We start from the raw sequence: 23,445 nt of genomic DNA, 5'->3' as shown, positions 1-23,445 counted from the left end.
ATCTTAAGTGAGCCATTCCTCACGATAATTAAAACATTAAAGAGCATACTTGCATGAGTGCTGGTATATAGCAAAGTAAATACATAAGTAAATGTTTATCATTTGGGTCACAACATACAATAAAATCAGACATAAATAAACAATATAGTTCACTGAGCACAGTTACATCTAATAAAGTAGAAATGCTAGCTTGTTCCCTGGATCCTCCTATAAAACAGGCTTTAGTCACTTAATAAAGCTGACATGGTAAATTAGAAAGTTCTCAGCAGTAGAGACACATGCATGTGGACAGAGGCAAGGATAGCTTGGTACTCTAATGAGAAGTAAGAAATGATATAGAAGGTTCAGAGTGTTGGAGTTGAAGAAGAAAAGATGGAAGACTCCAAAGACAGGAAACCCCCTACCCAGGACCCCCACTGTTCCAGTACTTCACTGTGGCACCGGAGGGCAAAGAGTGTTTGGCATTCCGTGCAGAATGGACTTGCCACAGCTTCACCTTCCCAGTCCTTGAAAATTAACCCCAACACTCCCTACTGACTGATCAATGAAGGATGAACAATTAGCATTCTGCAGGACAGAGTAAATGACATATATAATGCTGTATTGGTTAACAAATGCTAGATCCCACCAGCCGACTTAAAAGCAGTCCTTCTAGTATCTGGGTTTGATCAAACATAATCTATTACATAAACATGAAATATTGAAACCTGTGATATATCTGAGACATGAACATGAAAATACTAAAGCAAAGTACAGGATTACTGTGTTCCTCTGATGTCTGTTGCTGCTGAAACATAAATCACTACATCAACATGAAAATATAGAAATAAGGTAGATAAATAAACAAAGTCAACTGCCTCATTGGGTAGATCATGCAAGTGTTACAATGTTCACATTATGTAAAGTACTTTAGGCAGGTCTGAGATATAAAATTAAAGTTACTGGAATCTCAGCTAAGTGATATATAAGTTCTCTTTGACAAGGCATATATAAAGGGATTATTTCAATAGTGGTAAAAGTCCATTTTTGTTCATTCTGAGATACAGAGTCCTAAAGTTAAAAGAGCACTAAAATATCTGCAGTTGAGGTACCAGAAATATTCAAGTATATGTACTTGAATATTCAAGTATATATACTGGAATATTTCTGGTATCTCAACTGCAGATTTTTCAGTGCTCTTTTAACTTTGGGACACACTATCTCAGAATGAACAAAAATGGACTTGTACCACTATTGAAATAAGCCATTCATATAAGTCTTACATTAAGTTCAAGGACATATTTCATGTGTTTCTGATTACAGGAAGGTAGATTGCATGTGACAGCACATCATGGTATAATATATGTCAATCCACTACTAGTTCTAATTTTGTGCCTGTAAGTTGTAGATCTAATTAAAATAAATATATTTCTTTTGATTGATTGATTATTAGTGTTTTAAGGCGCACAACAGCAAGGTTATCAGCGCCCGTTCCCAAAAGTTCAATTCAGAGCCGAATTGTGAGAGAATGGCTGTTGTTCAAATTGCAAAATGGGACACAGCACATCAAAACAGGGAGATAAAACTAAAAATAAAATAGCGGTACAAACAGGTAAAAATAATTAACGGTGGCTGAGTGACCACTTACAAATAATGGGTGACCAAACCACTGGACAGCACATTAAGACTTCAATCCAAATATTTTGGGAAGAAGGCCAGACATCACACAAAAACGTAAAACTCTAGCGACCCTCACCTCATTATTAGTTATAAGAGAGGGTAGGTCTGGTGGGAAAGTGAAATCTTCCCTCAAACCCATATATAAAACACACTCAGTTAAAATATGTCGTATCGACAGCTGTGTCCCACATGCCTGACACGTTGGTGGCTCCTCACGACGTAACAGAAAACCAGGTTTCAAAGGACAATGTCCTATTCTAAGCCGTGTAAGGGCTACATCCTCAGCGCGTCGTTGTCGGAAGGAGGTGAGCCACGGTCGGACAGAATCCTTCACCGCTCGCAACTTATTATCCCTCACGTCCAGCCACTGAGCCTCCCACCAACGCATGACCTTCCAAGTCACGAAAGACGTAATGGCCTGCAGGGGGACGGAACAGCGAGCAGGAGTTGGCATGGAGCAAGCCTCCTTGGCAGCCGCATTTGCAAGTTCATTTCCAGGAATCCCTATGTGCCCTGGAACCCAGCAGAAAATTACATCCTTACCCTGCTGTTGCAAGAGCAGGAGTGCGTCCTGCACCTCTTGCACCATCTGATCTGCTGGGTACATCTGTTCAAGAGCGTGTAGAGCACTTTGGGAATAGGAGCAGATAATGAATTTCGTGCCACGATGTCGGTGCATTTGCTCTAATGCTTGCAGAATGGCAAACAGTTCTGCATAGTAAACTGAGAACTGCTCTGGGAGCCCTATCCGATGGACAGCATCGGGAAACACAGCAGAGCAGCCCATAAAATCCCCCTGTTTAGACCCATCCATGTAAACAGTAATAAAATTGGAATGACGTTCTAAAATCTCAGTAAGTTTAATTTTAAAAAAGTGGTCTGGTGTACAATACTTCCTGTAAGCAGCCAGATCAAGAAGTAATCTTGGCCTTTGTAGTCACCAGGGAGATCCCCTATTCCATCCCTGGTGGAGTACCTTAATGCCCTCCAGGTGTACTGACTCGAGACTCTCCTTTACACGGATGCCAAACGGCTTTGTTGCCGCTGGACGGTGGCGGAAGAGACGTGCCAGTGCCGGCTGGGAAAAAGTGTTGGACGCCAATGAAAGAGGAGTGGACTTGGCCCTGTACGCGTGCCGTACCATGAGGAGAAGACGCCGAATGGACAGCGGAGGCTCTCCCGCCTCGACACACAGACTAGCAACTGGACTCATGCGATAAGCCCCCGTTGAAAGCCCAATACCCTCATGGTGAATCACATCCAACATTTTGAGGTAGGAAGGTCTTGCAGAGCCATAAGCTTGACATCCGTATTCCAGTCGAGGTCGCACAAAGGCCTTATAAAGTTGGAGCAGACATGCCCTGTCAGCGCCCCAGGATCTATGACTGACGCATTTAAGGACGTTTAAAGCCTTTAGACAGGAGACTTTTAGATCCTTTAAGTGTGGCAACCATGTGAGCTTCAGAATATAGCATTGATAATAAGTGGTTACTGAGAACCATGTTGCATATGACACTATATTGTTGTGATAAGTTGAGGTAGAAGATATTTCAAACAGCAGCACGTATGAGTAAACATTCATAAGTTTGAGAATACATTGACAGTAGGTGATTATAAAGGATTATATGGCATGTAACAGAGTATTAAGTCTAGATAGACCAGATTAAACAGACGATTATAGTGTGCATCATATCATGGAAAGGTAGTTGTCAAGCAATTTACAAGAAACAGTAATTGTTACCCTTCAGACATCTATTTTTATGGGAAAATTATGTCAGTTTTCAACTCTTGAAATACACATAGACATAATGACTGTACCACCTGTAGGACCAAAAATCATTATTTGTTGACAAGTTGAACTTAGACCTTAGAGCAATTGAACTGACATGAACACTTCAAGTCAGGAAACCACAAGGATGGATATAAGGATTTGACCACAACAAATGTCAAAGGCATCACGTTCTCATAGCATAGATGTAGTTGTTCCAAATTTTCATCCTTTTTCAGTCATAACTGCAAGTCAACATGGTCACATGTAACTATAGAGATCAATTTACATTGGCAAATTGAATATGGTAAATTGAGTATCAGCAGGTTACTTCCAGAATACATACTGCTCAACAACAAGTTGACAGATTTTTCGTTGATCATCACCACATTTCACATAATGCAAGATCATCAGATACAACAGATTGGAAAACTGGGCACAGATAAGGTAAATTTCAACATAGGTTAAGGCCAAGTGTAAAGTAACACTGGTTATATGTGAATGGGTTAACATTAGGAGTGAAATGGTTAGTTCAGCCATTCTAAAGATGTGGTAAATATATAGTTCCTCATCAGTTACATATTAATGAATCAACTAGACTTCAATTGAAAGTAGATGTCTGCAAGAACATAACTATACCATGAATACAAATCCTCAGTCTTTAATTTTTCCTTTGCTACTCGTTACATATGAACCATTAGTGGTCATCAGAGTATTTTCAATAAGATATTGGAGAAATTTAAACAGTTTCCATTAAGGATCAGATTGTAAGCTAACATTTGTATATAATGAAAAGCATTGACTTGCTGTAACATACAGCTCTATTGAACAGTACCTAACTCAAATATTTTGTATTACATGAAGTTGATAGCTGAGCTGTAGACATTGTGACAAAGAACACCTTGTATCTATACTAAGGAGATAGCATGACTTATACAGATATCAGAGATGTAGCAAACATTATCCCTATTTTATAGTACTAAGACGGCAAAAGAATAATTAAATAAGACTACCAATGGTTGATCGTAATGCTCATTGAAGCAGCAGAAATAACATGAAAATAAAACTGTGTGAATCTCAAACCTTGGGAATCAGAAACACTTCTGTCACAATCACTATCTCCAACACAAAATTCCATTTTCTTTATGCTCCACAGATGGAACCATTTAATTAATACAAACATAATAAGTTTCTTTCTGATAACCTTTCCTTTGCCAATTATACAGTAGATCTAATACATGTTAAGGACAAGATCATGACTTAGAGTATTTTCATACATGATAGCAAAACAATGTCTATCCAGTGACTATCGTCTAATAGGTATTGTAACAGGACAAACCAAATGAGAACACATATATCAGACTACAAACAGTCTAACCTAATTGTAATCACATCACAGATTTAAAGTGATTGAATGTCACTATAACAGCACAGATATCTTAAATAAACTTCACACCAACTCTAAAAACTTTCTCAACTTTTCACAAAAGCATCAGCACAATGAGAGTACAACATTATCATCACAGTGAGAGTATCATATCCAAAATGTAAAGTAACAGAACCTCATTATAACTGTACAGACATCATAAGTAAATATTACAGCAACTTTCCTCAAAATTCATACTCTGGTTGTATTATTAAACTACACATTATTAAACCTGCACAGAGTTTGTACTCATATCCAGATAACCAGAGAAAGGCAGCTGGCTTAGTATGAGATATGTGCACCAGTTCCTTTTGGCATCCAGTCTCTAATTATTTGTCTGAATCAGAAAGAGAAAGAGGGTCAGTTTGATTAGAAAAGTAAGGGAGGATGTGACTTGAAAAGGAAAGAATCACACCAGCTCAGAGCCTTGGGTTTACCACCCCCAAATTGCAAAAAGAGCTTGCAACCTCCTGAGGAAAGACAATTCTTGTGATGTTACATGATTGATGAAGGCTGTTTGTATAATCTCAGCCACCTAACATTCCTGAGTCCAAATAATATTTTAGACTTAGAATATACAAGTCTATAAGCATTTGGGTGTGGGTTTTCAATAATTACAAATGGTCCTATATAAATATCAAATAATTTCCTTTTTTCTCTATTTAGTGCTTTAGATTTGGTGTAACTTTTTGTCAAAACTGGAACCCCAACTTTGAATTCTATGTTTTTTATTTGATTGTCATGCCATTTCTTTATTTTTTTATAATAATCTTTCATTGCTCTTCTATCTCCTCTCTTTCAGCTGCTGTTATATTTTTACAAGCTGGAAACTGTATAAGTTCTCTGATTAGGTAAGGTGGTTTTTGGTCAAATGTGATCTCATAAGGAGAGTATCCTGTGGTGGAATGTTGTGAAGCGGCCTGAGCTAGCAAGGTGAGCACATCGCAGCCGTTGCGTGCTACGTTTACTTGGCCGTTGAGAGCTCGTGAAGAGGTTTCTGTGGTGTGGGCACCACCGAGAGCAAATTGTCGTGCGTTGTTTTTACAATGCGTGCAGATTGTCGTGTTCTGCGCCTCGCAGCCGCAGAGGAAACCTGCCGCTATGAAGGGTCCTTCGGTTGTGCAACTCACTGAGTCTGCTGACCATGCAAGCGACTCCGGAGAAGGCGAGTCGCGGCCTGTCCCCCTTTTGTACGTCAAGTGCAAAGGCGGGTGGACAGCGCTGTTCGACACCATTACAAATTGCACTCGGAATGAGGTGGTCTACGAGTATGTCGATACAGACTCGCTGATCTGTGTTGGAGGTGCAAATGTGGCCAACCAGAGGGCGATCAAGGTCACAGTGACCCACCACATTGTTGACGCGCCACCGGCACGTGAGAAGGTACCTTCCGTAGGAAGGATGGTGGTGGTGGTGGTTGTTGGGATGTTTAAGGGGGACTAAACAGCTAAGGTCATCAGTCCCCCATTCCAAAAACAAGCGAGACAAAGTCGCAGAGCAGATAAAACCCCAAGGGGAAGGAGACTGCCCCCCCCCCCCCCCCCAGGTGCTAAAGAACACAAATTAGGCAACGAACACTACAGAAAAGAAGAGTACAGACGAACACCAGACAGAAAGAAATAGAAGAAAAGAAGATGGCCGGAGACTGGTTGACTGACCACGACAACAAAAAAGGGAAAGAGTCAACCATCCGATGAGACACCAAAACAGCAACAAATATGGAGAGACGTGAGGACAAAAGACACAGAAACGGAAAAGTGCAGGACCCCCCTAAATGGATCCATAAAAAGGACTAGCATGGATAAAATGTAAAACATTGTCAGCCATGGAGGCATCGTCGCATAAAATCAAAGGCAAGGTGCCCGGGAAATTAAGAGACTGCCGAAGGGTGCGCAGTCGGGGACACTCCAATAAAATGTGGGCGACCGTCAGCCGGGACCCACACCGACACAGGGGAGGATCCTCCTGGTGCAAAAGATGGCCGTGCGTCAGGTATGTATGGCCGATGCGGAGCCGACACAGGATAACAGAGTCCCTGCGAGAAGACCGCAGGGAGGAGCGCCACACATCGGTCGTCTCCTTGACAGCCCGCAGTTTATTAGGCATTGTCAAGCCTCGCCACTCAGCAGACCACATCCCAAGCACCTTACGGCGCAACACCAGCTGCTGATCGGGAGCCGTGAGGCCGATCTCCAAAGCTGGGGCGTCGAGCGCCCCTTTGGCCAGCCTATCAACACGTTCGTTCCCCGGGATGCCAACATGACCTGGCGTCCAAACCAAGACAACCAAACGTCCAGAACGGGCAATGGCGGAAACAGACTCCTGAATAGGGAGAAGAGGGATAGCAGCGGTCGATGGCCTGCTCAGGGAGTCACTGCAGATGACGATGGACCTACCTGAGCAGAAACGCATATGCTCAAGAGCGCGCAATATGGCCACCAGCTCTGCAGTAAAAATACTGCAGCCAGCAGGAAGGATGAAGACAACCAAGGCACTCCTCAGGGGGTTACCATGGTGCTGTGATGAGGTAGCGGTCCAGGAAGGGTTGCTGTGACCCGAGTTTGGTAATGCAGCCGCAAGGCTGCACAACCGAACCAACAGGAAGAGGGCGCCACTCTATCCCGTGATGGTGCAAATGGTTGATGGCGGGAGCGATATCTTTGACTTGCAGAAGTTGCTGGGCTTCCTGGTTACGACAGAGGCTCTCCCGACCGCCATGGACCCCCAGCCCCAGCGCTTCAGGTGCTGCTACCCGTCAATCGTTTTCAACCACTTCTATCTCGTAATGGACCATGTTAATGAGTAATTTTACCCAGATGCATGGATAACATCACAGCCCGCATCCTGTGATGCCTGATTCAAAAACTAACATGTTTACGGAGGTGACAGTAGAACTTTTGGTTTGGTCACCGCGTTGGTGTGGGCGTGGAGGGGCCCCATCCTTTGTTAAAGGTGGCATGTTGTAGGCTATTCATAATGTCTTCAAATTCATTAATTAAATAATTTGTGTGAACTTACTTACAGTAAATTCTACATAATCTACCAATTTCCCTCATGTACCATTCAGTTGGGTTGCATTTAGTTGAATCGGATAATATTAAGGTATATCTGATGTTAATGTCCTTCCACAAATTCCTTCCAAAATTTAGAACTAAACTGGTTCCAATTGTCAGATAAAATTGCCTTAGGTGTACCCACTTTAATGAAGTAGTCCTTCACAAATGTAGAAGCTATTTTCTTCTTAGTTGCTTTATTTAAAGGATAAAATTTCACATATTTAGAAAACAAATCTACAGTGACGAAAGTATACTGAAATCCTCCTCTAACCCTTAGAAGTCGACCACACAAATCTATCCCTACCAAATCCAACTGTTTATGTGGTACCACATTTTGTAAAAGTCACTTGTTGGTTTTGTTACTAACTTTTGTTCTTTGACATCTATCACAGCAGGCAAGTAACGTCCTAACTCTCCTAGACATATTATGAAAATATATACACTCTTGTATTTTTTGAATACATTTCAATGCTCACAGTGTCTGAACTCTGAAGCTCTCATGTGTGTACTTTATCAAAGTATTTATGTGAGAATCTGGCCAGCAAACTTTTCAAGCATCACTATCTGTGCTGTGTCTATAAAATAGAACATGTCTGAAGATCTGGTAGTACATTTGCACTTTCTCATGACCTTTCTTCCCTATATAACTTTTAACAAGCTTCCAAAGATTATCACCATTTTGATATCTTCTCAATTGATTACAGATTTCCTTAATTTAACTTTCCTCTTTGACATCTTTAAAATACATAATTTTAAATTTTCTCTCCTGACTACTGTTTTCATTATCATTTCAATTCCCCACTGGCACACTTGACAGGGCATCAGCAATGACATTTTCCTTACCCTTTATAAAATGAACTGTGTATTTGAACTGTTGTAAAAACGTTGACCACCTGGTAATTCTCCCATGATACAATTTGCACTCTTGTAAGTAAGTTAATGCTTTATGATCTGTGTAAACTTTGACCTCATGCCCAAACAAATAATTTTCAAATTTTTTGAATCCCCATATAATTGCCAAAAGTTCCTTTTCAGTTATCATGTAATTTCTCTCATCTTTTTGTAAGGTTCCACTTGCAAATGCTGTAGAATGATGTTCAATTTTTTGATTAATTTCTTTCTCTTGGAATAAATGTCCCCTCAGCCCATAATCACAACTGTCTGTCATCAAACAAAATGGTGAAGATAAATCAGGTCTATGGAGGATTTTACATTCTGCCAATTCTCTCTTAATTCTGTCAAAAGCTAACTGATATTCATCAGACCACACTGCATTTTTTTTAACAGGTTGTTCAAACATGGTGCATTAAGTGCCTGTGTTTTCACATATTTTTGATAGAAGTTTACTAATCCAAAATAAGACTTTAAATCTTTTTTATTTCTAGGTTTCAGGCATTCTGCAATGGCCTCTATCTTTTCTCCATCAGGCAAAACCTCTTCTTTCCTTTATGCAATGGCCAAGAAATTTTAATTGTTTCATTGCAACCTTACATTTTTCTAATTTCAAAGTCATAACCCCCTGTCTCATTTTCTCTCCAATTTCCTTTTAAATTTGAATATTTTCCTCCCAGGTCTTACTTGATACCAGAATGTCATCCACATAACAGAAATAATTAAGTTTTCTAAGAGTTCTTTACCCAAAACAAAGTCCAATCCCCTAATAAATTCTGCCACAGATATATTTAAACTGAATGGTACAACACAATATTGAAAACATTTCCCATTAAACAAAAATACAATGTATTTTCTAGAATCTCTTTCTAATTCTATCTGACAAAATCCAGAAATCAAGTCAAGGCTACTCATATATTTTACATTTTCAAACTTATATAGTAGTCCATCTATACTTTCAGGGTGGTCAGTTTTTCTCTCCAAATATTTATTCAGTTGTTAAGAGTGAAGCACTAAACGAATACCCCCATCTTGTTTTGAAACTACCACTAATGGGTTATTGTAAGAAGTAAAACTTCTGTTATTTTCCACCTTTCCATTTTCTGAAGTTCTCTGTCTACCTCATTTCTCTTACAGATAGGGATAGCATACAGTTTTATGGAAAACGGGTCATGAGCTTTCAATTTTAGTCTACATTGATACCTTTTTACTCTCCCAGGTTTTTTAAATCAAATATGCCATTATAATCCCACAAAAAATGTTCAATCTCTCTCCTGTTCTCTGCTTTCAGTTTCAGATACCTTTTTAACATCTAGTTTACTGTAATAATTAACACTACACTCATCAATATCAAATTCTTCCCCTTCCTCACAATAACCATCACTGTTAGTCTCTTGAATCTTTCTCATCTGACTACTTAGACCACGATCTTCGATTACAATACTTGTTTCCCCATGAATCCCACTTTTTGGTTCAACAAATGTTATTTTCATGTCACCCCACATAAAATTTACTTTAGCCTTAACAATCCAGTGCATACCTAGTATCAAGTTTTCATTCAAATCATCAATTACTAAGCATCCTTGTATAAATTGTATATCATTAATCTTAAATTCAAGTAAGTATTGTCTGGTAATCAACTTAATCCTTTTTCCTGTTGCCTCTTTTATCCTTACCCCTGTTACTGGAAATTGTGCAAAATTTTTATTATTTTTGATCCTGTCTCTTAGCTTTCTCGATATTCTTATAATTGGGCTGCCTGTATCCAGAAGACAGTTTCCTACCCAATCATTAATCTGTACTACAATATATGGACATCCAACTTTTTTAGCCACTTCACTGACTTCATTTTCAAATAACAAATCCTCTTTTATGTCCCAAAAACTCACCCCTTCATCACAATCACTACCTTTTATTAGAGAATCTACATACTTACTAATCATATTACCACCAGGAAACTGTTCCATATTTTTCATGGATATTTTATCATCTGAGAACACACTTTGACAATTTTCACTTAAGACCTTACACTTTTGATCACCATACTGACATTTCCTACTATAGTCATTGACTACACTTAGGACTCTGTCACCAATTAGATCTTCTTTTCTATTTTCGCAAACACATTCAGCCACAACATCACTAACATCAACTGGTAACATTAATCTATGAGGCACTGCTCTACTGGTTTCTAACTCATTACTCGAACACACACCAGAATTTCCAGAAACATTCAGCATCAAATCATCAACTTTAACTTCTACACATACCATCTCATCTAATTCTGTAGTTAACATATCATCATCATCATCAGCATCATCATCATTATCATCATCATCATCTGAGACATTCTCATCAGAAACATTATTATTGCACTTAATATTATTTTCAATACCAAACTCATTTCTCTCTTCACTCTTCTGCTACAACCTCAACACTGTGACTACTCTGTTCTACCACATCCTCATTTTCCTGTCTATTATCTACTGCAATTTCATCTGGAATTACTCTGTCATTTTCATTTCCTTTGCCAAGCACATGAACATGAGCTTCCACACATACAGCACCAGTATCATCTTTTTCACTCATTTCACAGTTACTCAACATTCTCACTAAACCATACTCATCAGATCTGTTCTCATTACTATCAACAACTACACTGCATTACTACTGTTAAAGAAATTTGTCAAAGTGTTTTCTTCTAATACAAATTCAGATTTTCTACTTTTTTGTTCATCTTTGTTTTCAGATAAAAAAAATTCCCAAAATTCCCTACCTAACTTCATTCTATTCAGTTCAGCTTGTATCTGGAAACAAAATTTTGGTATGTCCTATTTATTCTGCCCCTTTCCCTTCTGAAATTATTACAATGTGCCTGATTGTAATCCCCATGTCTTTTTTGCCCCATTTTGCCAGGCTCCGAAAGAGGCAGCTCTTAGTTTACTGGACCACTTCTTCTGTTTTCAAAATTGTTACTATTGTTTCCTTGATTTTGCCCCCACTGCCTATTTCTTGGTTTGAAATTCCTGTTCTCTGGTCTCTGCCTATCATTTCTCTTCCCATTTCTTATGTCATCATTTCTGAATCTGCTATTAAAATGATCATTGAAAGCTCTGTTATTGTTATCCCTGCTATCATCAGGACTGTCATTTCTCTCCCATGCTAAGTCCAATTTATATTGTCCGTAGACAAGACTCCACTGTACCCTGTTCGGCAATCTACGTCTTAATTCATCTAGCTGGATCATCTCATCCAGTGGTTTATCAAGATGCACCAAAGTTAGTAATTGTTGTTCACAAAAGATTTTCATGCGTCCACTACCTGGTTTAATTTGGCCCATTCAAAAATTCTGACTTAATTCTCCCTTGTTTAGTTTCTGACCATAATTTGTTCATGAAAGCTCATTCTACCTCATTAAATGACATTTAGGGTTTGATTGATTGGTTCACCCATGACAAAGCCTCCCCATTTGAAAACTATTTAAAAAATTTAATTTTCAAATTATCGCTCATTTTATTTTCGAAGTTATCTTTAATCTAATGCATGAAATCAACTGGATGTATATTGCCCTCCCCTGAAAATGTTTTTATGTTGACATCATTCCAGAATGGACTGTAACTACAGAAAGATTCCACAACGAAATCTTCGATTACTTGAAATTTAGATTTGAAGATCTAAATTTTGCCTAAGCAAATGCCTACATCTTCTTTTAATTCTGCAAAATTCTCATTTGTGATTTTAATGAAATTTTGTATATTTTGGTCTGTTTCTGTGAATTTCGTTACAAAATCTATTGTTGAGTTTTTTCATTTGTAACACTTCTACAGTATCAAATTTTTGAAATTTTCCACAGAATCTAGCCTCTCTTCGAATTTTTTGGTATTCCTGTTTTAAAGTAACTAATTCCCCTTCTATAGTCGTCACATTTTTGGTATTCTCATCTACTTTTTCCCCGCATGTATCTGAACTCTACTTTATCTCATGGTTTTGAGTTCCATGGTTGTTTAATTTTTTACTGATTGAATTTAAAAAAAAATCAGTTCATCAATTGATCTTTCTTGTTCATCCATTAACTGAACTAACCTATCTAAGGCAGATACATTTGATTCAAATCCACAAAAGGTTGAACATACACTACTGTGGTCAATATCCTCTCTGATTTCACTGACCCGATTAACTGCTTTATTATCAGGTTTCCATTAACCTCCCTTTTACCACCAACTTCCCTATTGTTGTTAACCTCCCTATTATCCTCTATAATGACAATGCAGACGAAAAAACAATTTCCGAAAGTAAAAAATCAAATAAATTTTGTACTTACAGTTCGTTCTTCAAGTTGCGTTTTCACATAAATATCATTAAGTCCTTTGTAGTGTTACCCACGTTCTTCATTTTTCAGTTTTCAAAACAATGGAATAATATTTCAACCCAGAAAATAACTCTGAAACAATATACAAGATTAGTTTACAGAATTACGCTGCATCCCAGCTCCTCCACCACATAAAACATTACTATGCGTTAATTTACTCATCATAGCTGGCAATTTGTCGCTGCAGAAACCTTGGATAACAGCTACTGTAAAAAAAAATAAGTATAAAATTATTTTTAAATAATTAATCCAGTATGTTTCCACTGAACATTTATTACAATCTCAAAGCAGATAAAAGCATCTTGACAAATCTGAAACAAGTTGTAACATACTTACAATAATGAAATAAATTATGATCAACAAGCTACATGCTTTCTGTCCAAATACACTCAAAGTACTGACTCCCTTGCCAATATGGCTGTAACTATTGATACTTTCTTAACAATCACAAACAATCCTCAGCATTATTTAGAATCAGTTTTTGGTTAATTAACAATTAAAATTGATATAGAAAAACTGAAAATAAATATATAAACACATGTTTACTCCATAACTGCTAGTACACTATGATATTAGTACATGTCTGTTATTTTATTCAAGAATAACTTCTCGAATATGTATTTTGAATAATACATGTACATTTTTTGTTAACTACTAGAGACTCCCTTCATGGGAATTATTCCCTTCAATTACAGAGCTTCTACACATTAGTGTAATTAAGATTCCATAATTATTTTCTTTGTAACTTTTCCACAAGTACATATTTCCATACACCTTTGTGTCAGAAATTACTGTTTATGGTTAAAATTTGTTTGTTTAAATGGGTTTCAATTAGACTGTTACGTTTCAAATGGCTACACAATAGTAAATTTGCAAACTGGTGAGGAAGAATTTTTGGCGATGACACAAGAGCATCTTGCAAATTTTATCCTAGCACTTAGTTAGCAATAGTGACACATAAGAACACAAGACAGCTGCAGCACCCTAAACATACTTTTCAAAAGCATGAAAGAATCTTTAGAAGTGACTCAAGCTGAGGTTTCCCCTGTATATTTTGTCATTGTGTGATCATATCATGTGGTCACTTAAGTGAGTTGCACATAATTAAATTCAGACAATGATATTGCCAGAGAACTTCACATACGTATAACAGAGAATAGTGCAGTCATAAAACATGTACTAAGCCCCTATTTCATGGAAAATTTGTGGCAAGATATCAATGACAGCATGTATTACATTGTAATTGATGAAACAACAGACATTAACATGACCAAATTGTTGGGAATAATAACAATATATTACAGTCATTCCAATATTTTTGAGATCAGCCAACCTCAAATATTTTCCCTCTGGTTTTTTTTTTTTTTTTTTTTTTTTTTTTTTTTTTGGCAATATTGCAACAATTCTGCGCATTATTATGTCAAGGAAAGATCCGTTGTTTACATCTTATAATTTTCATCTATATGATTAGCCTGCAATTCAGACTTAAGTGCCTAGCAGAGGGTTCATCATACAAGTTTCAGATTAGTTCTTTTCCGTTCCACGTCGAATAGCGCACAGGAAAAACAAACGCCTAAATCTTGCCATTCACTGTCTGATTTATTTTATTATGATGATTCTTCTTCCTTTGTAGGTGGGGTCAACAAAATATTTCCACATTCAGTGGAGAAAGCTGGTGATTGAAATTTTGTAAATAGCTCTCGCTGCAACAGGAAACACCTTTCTTTTAATGCTTGCCATCCCAACTCATGTATAATTTCTGTGACACTATGAATTTTCGTTTCATGCTTGTTACGACATGTGTTTCTGTGTATGAAATGTAAGTAACATGTTGAAGTATTCTTTAAATGTTGAAGGATATCGCTATCTGTTTCGAGTTTCAAGAACAGTAATGTATGTAAAGAGCATTCTATTACGAACACATGCGCCAGTGAAAAAGTCATATTGAAAAAATCTCATATCTCGTAAAAGGTCTGAGGTATGGAAAAAAGACTTCCACAAATGGTAGCACACAAGGAGGAGATTTTTTTGCTATAAGATTAATATGTGAAACTTCCATATCTACCCTGATATTCGAGCAACTGCAAACTTTTTGAATGAAATAATGTAATTTTCAAGGACCATTGATAGCTGATAAAACGAGAGTTGCTGTGGGTGGCACACTAATTTAAGTGAAGAAGTTCCACATTGATTTTTGTACTGAAAATTGGATTTTTCATGAGCTACTGACTGGTCTTGCCATTGTTTGCTAGTTTAATATTGTAGTAACCAAAACGAACCACGGGAACCCCTTGGGCTGCGGATCAGAGCCACCAGGCAGGGAAGTCGCCGGTGGTGGAGCATGCACCACCGGGTAAACACAAGGACGAGTTGGATGACAGACCGACAACAACCGACAACAACCAACTATGACCGACATAACAAGGAAGAGATAAACAATGGAGACTTGTAGAAAACACAACACCAAACACCAACAGTAAATCCACGCGGAACCAGAGCCAGGCAAATGTCAACAACGAGCAACGACCAGAACGCAGTACCACCGAGATAGAGACGCAATCCAGAGCATGTACCAGACTGACTGGACTAGGGCAGAGCAGGACCCTGTATACAAAACTGGAGGGAGTGGCTATTGGCCACGGTCTCCACGTGGGGTAGCAGTGGCGCACTTGCTACATGAGAGCCGCTGCACGGATGAGCCGCTGCGGATGCAGAGTCCTCTATGGGCTGGCCAAGTCCATTTGTTCTGGCGCATGTTCAACTTCCACTGTGGGAGGTACTAGAAATATTGTATTGTTTCAGGATTCTGTCGCAATTTCTTTTTCAACTGCATCGGAATATTGTGATGCTGTGCTGTGTTTTGGCAAAAGAAGCAGATTTTTACATGTCAACAAGAGTCGTTACATACTACTCAAATCTCATCAGTCCTTCATGAATGCCTCTCCACAAGTACCTTCTTAATGTGGCTGACACCTCGAGACCAGTTCTGCGGTGTAACATTTGCATTTCAATGGCTTCTTTTGTCAATATTTCAACCTCACTGTGCGTACATTTCTTGTTGTTTGTGGTACATTTTTTTTCACCTAGGCCCATATTTTCTCTGTTGGATTTAAATGAGCATGATACAGAGGAAGCCTGATTAAACTGTGCCCTTTAGCCTTAGCTAGTTTGTCGATCTGGTAGTGTGGAATGTTTGGCTTTATTCAATAGAACATTTCTTCCCATACAAAGCAAAATATCTGCTTTCCTCCAGTGGATTGTTCGAGCTTTATCCAACACAACAGAGTGGTATCTGCATTGTCTAGTACTATTATCAAATTTGGAGAAATATATTGCAGAAGAAGACTATGTTCACAACTGGTGAACGTGTTATTGGAGAGCAACTTTTAATGTGAATCTCATGTCCAGACATCCTACACTGTTGTTATTAGTGCAACACTCATTAAAAATACCTGATGGCTCTAGAGCACACCAGTTGCAGGAAATACCATTTTACAACAAGATCTGTCGAATGCATATATCCATCCAATGCATGAGTCCACATTGTACCGTCCATCCATGGCATGGCACCAGGAGTACTTTCCCAAGCAAATCACTGGTGGCATGATAGGGAAAGCTGACTTGCCATTGGTGTTACCTGAGCAATGCCGTCATGTCTTCTCCGGTGACCCAAATGTCAAAAGACACAACCAATTTTAAATGCCCTGTAGTACCACAGTTGAAATACGCTACAGATAACAAATATGGAATTGATGCTTTGGTTAGTTTCGGTGTTTTTATTTGTATTGTATAGCAATTATATAGCTTTTTGACATCACAGGAAAAGATTCACATCAGTTGTCTTGGGACTATACTGAAAATGAGCCATGATTTTTTTATCATTGATACCTCCTGATTTGTTTAAACCATGTCTCCAGATTTTTGGATTTTAAAGGTTGGTAGGTATGTAGTATCACAGAGATCATGTCATAGTCTTATTTAGGTATTTGATTGTTTTTAGGGCAGTGGTACTTACGGATCACACTCCCTGTAGTCTGGCAAGATAACTGGGCATAGTGAAGATGTTACCTTGACGCTTGATAAGATCATAGGGACTGGTGAATAGGGAAGCTTGCAGTTGACAATTGGTTTGTCAACTTCCCGGCTATTGCAGCCTGACATCACCTCAAACACAGCCACTAATGCTGCACTATTGCAAAGCACCTGATTCAGGATGGTGTTACAAGGGCACAAATATAATGGACTTTGCTGGCTGTCGAAAATCATGTGTCCTGTTCTATTACAAGGAAAGCAGACTGCTTTATTTTTGGTCATATTTACTAATGATAATGTTGCTAGCTAATAAGATGCAGCTTGGGCAGACCAAGACATCATACATTACTGTTCATGTGTTAGCCCTACACTAAGGGAAAAATATTCTCGAAGATATTGAAGGGGACATTCCTTTTGTAATCTTATTTGATGAGAGCCTTAACATGGTGATAGAGGTGCAGCAAATGCGTATTGCTCTCAGATATTGGCACAAAGTTTACAAACATGTTGAAATGCGCTATTTCTCATTTGCATTTTTAAGCCATACCACTACTGCCAGTAGGTAGGATAGTTTTAAGCTAGAAACTTCTGATCTGAATCGTACCAACATTCTTCAGGTATCAGTGGATGGGCCTAATGTCTACTGGGCATTTTTGAAGGATCTGTGTTTTGATCTGAAGAGCATTCATGCAGACAGTGCATCAACTTTTATTGATATGAGATCTTGTGATCTTCGTACAATTCACTGGAATTTCAAGAATGCAGCCTTAAAGATGAATTCAGACATTGTACCTTTTCTGAGATTGATTTATAATGTGTTGATGAATGTATCTGGAAGAAGAGCAGACTATTAAAGATTTAATAAACCTGGGAGTCCACTTCTCCCTAAAACATTTTGCTCCATGCACTGACTAGAATACGAGGATGTGGCTGACTGTGGCTTAAAAATCATCTCCTTTCTAAAGACTTATGCAGACAAAGTAAAGGAGCACAAGATTAAAATTGATACCTACAACTGGAAAACAATGATAAAGTACCTTGAAGATCCTCAGCTGCTGGCTAAAATATTTTTTTTTAGCTTTGTCTCAGGGCAGGTCTCCCTCTTTTTGAGGGAATTCCAACGTGTGGCCCACATGGCACCTTTCCTGTACAATGGTTTGACATCTCTACTTGCTGATCTGATGTCCTTAGTTGTTAAGGCTGAAGTATTATCTGCCACAAAACAGATGTGTGATATAAAACTTGATAGAAATCTGGTCTTAATTGTGCAATAGACATTACTTAGGTCATGCTGTACTGTCTGAGCTCGAAAAAGTAAAAATGCCTCCAAAAATATTTTAAGTTTCATAACTGAGTGCAGGGACCTTTCTGATTGAAATGTGCTCAAATCTCCTTCTAAAGTCACCTTTGAAGTACAGCATTTGTAGACACATAAGCTTTTAAGTTCCAGTTATAAAAAAACGAGCCCAAGAACTAGCAAGGTGAGAATCTTGAATTTATTTTATTTATTTATTTATTTATTTATTGTTCCGTGGGACCACATTTAGGAGAAGTCTCCATGGTCATGGAACGAGTCAATACATGAAATTGTAACACGATTGTAGAAACAGATAAAATGAAATATAAGAAACATATTCAGGCGACAAGTCGTTAGTTTAAATAAAGAAAATCAAGAATGTAACACTGGAATTTGCTTAATTTTTTAGCTCTTCCAGGAGCTCCTCGACAGAATAGAAGGAGTGAGCCATGAGGAAACTCTTCAGTTTAGACTTAAAGGTGTTTGGGCTACTGCTAAGGTTTTTCATTTCTTGTGGTAGCTTATTGAAAATGGATGCAGCAGAATACTGCACTCCTTTCTGCACAAGAGACAGGAAGTGCATTCCACATGCAGATTTGATTTCTGCCTAGTATTAACTGAGTGAAAGCTGCTAACTCTTGGGAATTAGCTAATATTGCTAACAACAAACGACATTAAAGAAAATACATACTGTGAGGGCAATGTCAAAATTCCCAGACTATGGAATAGGGGTCGACAAGAGGTTTTCGAACTTACACCATACATAGCTCAAACAGCCCGTTTTTGAGCCAAAAATACCCTTTTTGAATCAGAAGAATTACCCCAAAAAATAATACCATATGACATAAGCGTATGAAAATATGCGAAGTATACTACTTTTCGTGTTGAAATGTCACTTATTTCAGATACTGTTCTAATGGTAAATAAAGCGGCATTTAGTTTCTGAACAAGATCCTGAACATGGGCTTTCCACAACAGCTTACTATCTATCCGTATGCCTAGGAACTTGAACTGTTTCGTCTCGCTTATAACATGCCCATTCTGTCTGATTAAAATGTCAGTTCTTGTTGAATTGTGAGTTAGAAACTGTAAAAACTGAGTCTTACTGTGATTTAGCATCAAATTATTTTCCACAAGCCACAAACTTATATCATGAACTACATTATTTGATAATGTTTCAATATTACACACAAGATCCTTCACTACCAAGGTGGTGTCATCAGCAAACAGAAATATTTTTGAATCACCTGTAACACTAGAAGGCATATCATTTATATAAATAAGAAACAGCAGTGGCCCCAGTACCGACCCTTGGGGAACGCCTCATTTAACAGTGCCCCATTGGGACTGAACATCTTTACCACTCTCAATATTGCGGAGGATTACCTTCTGCTTTCTGTTCTTAAAGTAGGAGGCGAACCAATTGTAAGCTACTCCCCTTACTCCATAATGTTCCAACTTCTGCAGTAATATTTTGTGGTCAACACAGTCAAAAGCCTTCGTTAAATCAAAGAAAACACCTAACATTCGCAACCTTTTATTTAATCCATCCAAAACCTCACAGAGAAAAGAGACTATAGCATTTTCAGTTGTTAAGCCATTTCTAAAACCAAACTGTACATTTGACAGCAAATTATGTGAATTTAAATGCTGCAGTAACCTTGTATATACAACCCTCTCGATAACTTTAGCAAACACCGATGGCATAGAAATAGGTTTATAATTGTCAACATTATCCCTGTCTCCCTTTTTATAAAGTGGCTTCACTACCGAGTACTTTAATCGGTCAGGAAACCGACCACTCCTAAAGGAAAAGTTACAGATATGGCTAAGTACTGAGCTAACATACGTGGAACAATACTTCAGTATTCTGCTAGATACCCCATCATTCCATGAGAGTTCTTGGTCTTTAGAGATTTCATTATTAACTCAATCTCCCTCTTGTCAGTATCAGGGAGGAGCATTTCAGGTAACAGTCTCGGAACACTTTTTTCTAAGTGCGATATATGATTCCCTGTTGGGACTAGGTTTCTATTTAGTTCAGCTGCTATATTCAGAAAGTGATTACTAAGTACTGTACATATATGCGACTTATCAGTAACACGGACATTCCCACTATGCACTGATTCTATATTCTCGACCTGTCTCTGCAGACCAGCCACTTCCTTTATGACTGACCATATGGTTTTAATTTTATCCTGAGACTTAGCTATTCTATCTGCATACCACATACTTTTTGCCTTCCTAATAACTTTTTTAAGCACCTTACAATACTGTTTGTAGTGGGCTGCTGCATTTAGATTTTGACTGTTTCTAACGTTTTGATATAATTGCCACTTTGTTCTACAAGATATTCTTATCCGTTTAGTCAGCCACCCAGGCTGCCTGTTTGTGCTAGTACCCTGTTTTGAACGTTCTAACGGAAAGCAACTTTCAAATAGCATGAGAAAAGTCTTGAGGAAAGCATTATATTTATCGTCTACTGTATCAGCACTATAAACATCTTGCCACTCTTGTTCCTTGATAAGGTTTACAAAAGTCTGTACAGCAACTGGATCAGCTTTCCTAAAAAGTTGGTAACTATATTTAACATGTGTTGCAGCACAAAAATCTTTTAGAGTTAAAATTTGTGCCTCATGATCTGAAAGGCCATTCACCTTTTTGCTAACAGAATGCCCTTCTAATGACGAATGAACAAAAATATTGTCTATGGTTGTTCTACTGATCCCTTGCACCCTCGTTGGAAAGAATACGGTTTGCATAAGATTATATGAATTAAGGAGGTCTACCAGCATCCTTTTCCTTGCACAATCACTTATACAATTAATATTGAAGTCGCCACATATAACTAACTTTTTGTATTTCCTATAAAGTGAACCAAGAACCTCCTCTAGCTTTAGCAAAAATGTTGTGAAATCGGAGTCTGGGGATCTATAAATAACAACAGTAAGAAGTTTAGCTCCACTAAATTTAACCACACCTGCACAACATTCAAACACCTTTTCAGTGCAGTACTTTGAAACATCAATTGACTCAAATGGGATACCGTTTTTCACATACATGGCTACTCCCCCACACCGCAAAGAGCTCCTAGAAAAGCTGCCATCCAACCTGTATCCTGGTAAAGGAAGCCTCTGAATTATCTCCTTATTTAAGAAGTGTTCAGATATACCAATAATTTCAGAGTCAGCGTCTATAAGCAGTTCACTAACTTTATCTCTAATACCTTGTATATTTTGATGAAATATACTAATTCCCTCATTAATCGGATACCCAAGCTTTGTAGAAAGTGGTTTCTTTGTTAGAGAGACTTCCCTTAAGCAGGAATACCTATCAGCTGACTTCAATCTAAAAAAGATACAGCTCTAACACCCACAACTACCGGAATTTTCCCATGAGTGATCCCACCACCCCCACCTATGCTGTCACTTATAAGTTTTGCCAACCTCCCCTTCCCATACCTGTTGAGGTGCAGGCCATGTCTAGTGAAACCCGTCCTGCTGATAGACTCCACCGACACCACTGAAATGTGACTCATGCCTTCTGTCATCAGCGCACCCCAAGTCTCATGTTATTACGCCTGACGGCTGTATCAAGATGAGGCTGATCGTGACGCTGAAACAGTTCCACGAAACGCACATTCGTGTTGCCAGTCTGAGTGGCTATCTTTTCCAGGTCACCATCAATGTCATACTCCCCATCCCTATCAATACTATTACCAGCCCCACCCACAATCACTACCTGATCCTCTTTAGTAAAATCCCTACATAACCCCCCTATGTTAAAAGTCACCTGAGCCAATCCTGCATTAGGCTTCACAATGCTGGTGACCTGGTACTCACTCCCCAAAACTTCCTGCAACTGCTGGCCTACACCTCTACCATGAGAACTACCTAACAGCAGAACCTTCTTCTTTCTCTTAGACTTTGCAACTGTCCTAGCCACCATAACTGCTGAGGTCTGATGCATACTTCCTACATCTACAGCTACTAGAGATTCCTCTCCACTAGACTCTGACAGTTGGTCATATCTATTACAAACACCAATAGTAAAACTATCTGAAAATCTCCTTCTCCTAGCAGACCTCTTGCCAACAGCCAGCTCCCATTCCCCTACCCCCTTCTCCCTCCTCATCCTATCTAGCTCCTCCTGTGCGTTTTTCAACTGCACCTGAAGGGCACAGATCTTACGCTCCTGCTCCTCTATCAACTTACTCTTGCTACACAACCTGCAGTTCCAGGAGAGGATCTCACCAGAATGCCCACTGGCTTCCCCACTGCATTCCCCCCAGTGAAAATACTTCGAACAAGTCTCACACCACAATCCACTACTCACGAACCTACGGCAAAGCCCACACTTCTCACTCATGGTAAAATTTTACAATTATTGAAACAAGAAAACAACTTTATCTAAGTTCCGCTACTACAATAAGAAGATGTTAAAAACTGACTACAATAATCACAAACTTGCTCTAAAAGGGAAGTAACTACTATTATTGACAGTATTAATCAACAACAAATGAGAATATAACAAAATACTAACACAGAAAGAAAATCAAACGTCTAATGACAGTAACGAAACTAAAAGCAGTTCGCAAAAATTTCTTCTGAAGTTATTTCACCGGAAAACACCAAGAACACCGGTTGAAGACTACTAAAGTTCCTAAATAAACTGCTATACACAAACAATTAATTAGTACTTAGCTTTCGATGCGCCGCTACAGCTGCAACTGGTCAGCGCGGAATGTAAACACGGGTAAGAGGTTAAGTTGCTCGATACGAAACACTCACAAATATCAGGCCACAACACAAGAAATGCAGAGGTGAATGAAGAAACCACTAATAAGTCACTTATATAGTAAATATTATCACAAAAACAGTTAAAATATATATCTGAAACCTAAAAATAGATGAAAACTTAGAGAGCGATCTCACACGCAGTCACGCG

This window comes from Schistocerca serialis, chromosome 8 (assembly GCF_023864345.2).
Source record: "Schistocerca serialis cubense isolate TAMUIC-IGC-003099 chromosome 8, iqSchSeri2.2, whole genome shotgun sequence".
In the NCBI taxonomy this organism is placed as follows: domain Eukaryota; kingdom Metazoa; phylum Arthropoda; class Insecta; order Orthoptera; family Acrididae; genus Schistocerca; species Schistocerca serialis.
The sequence above is the reverse complement of the archived record's forward strand: the minus strand, read 5'-3'. Positions refer to the sequence as shown.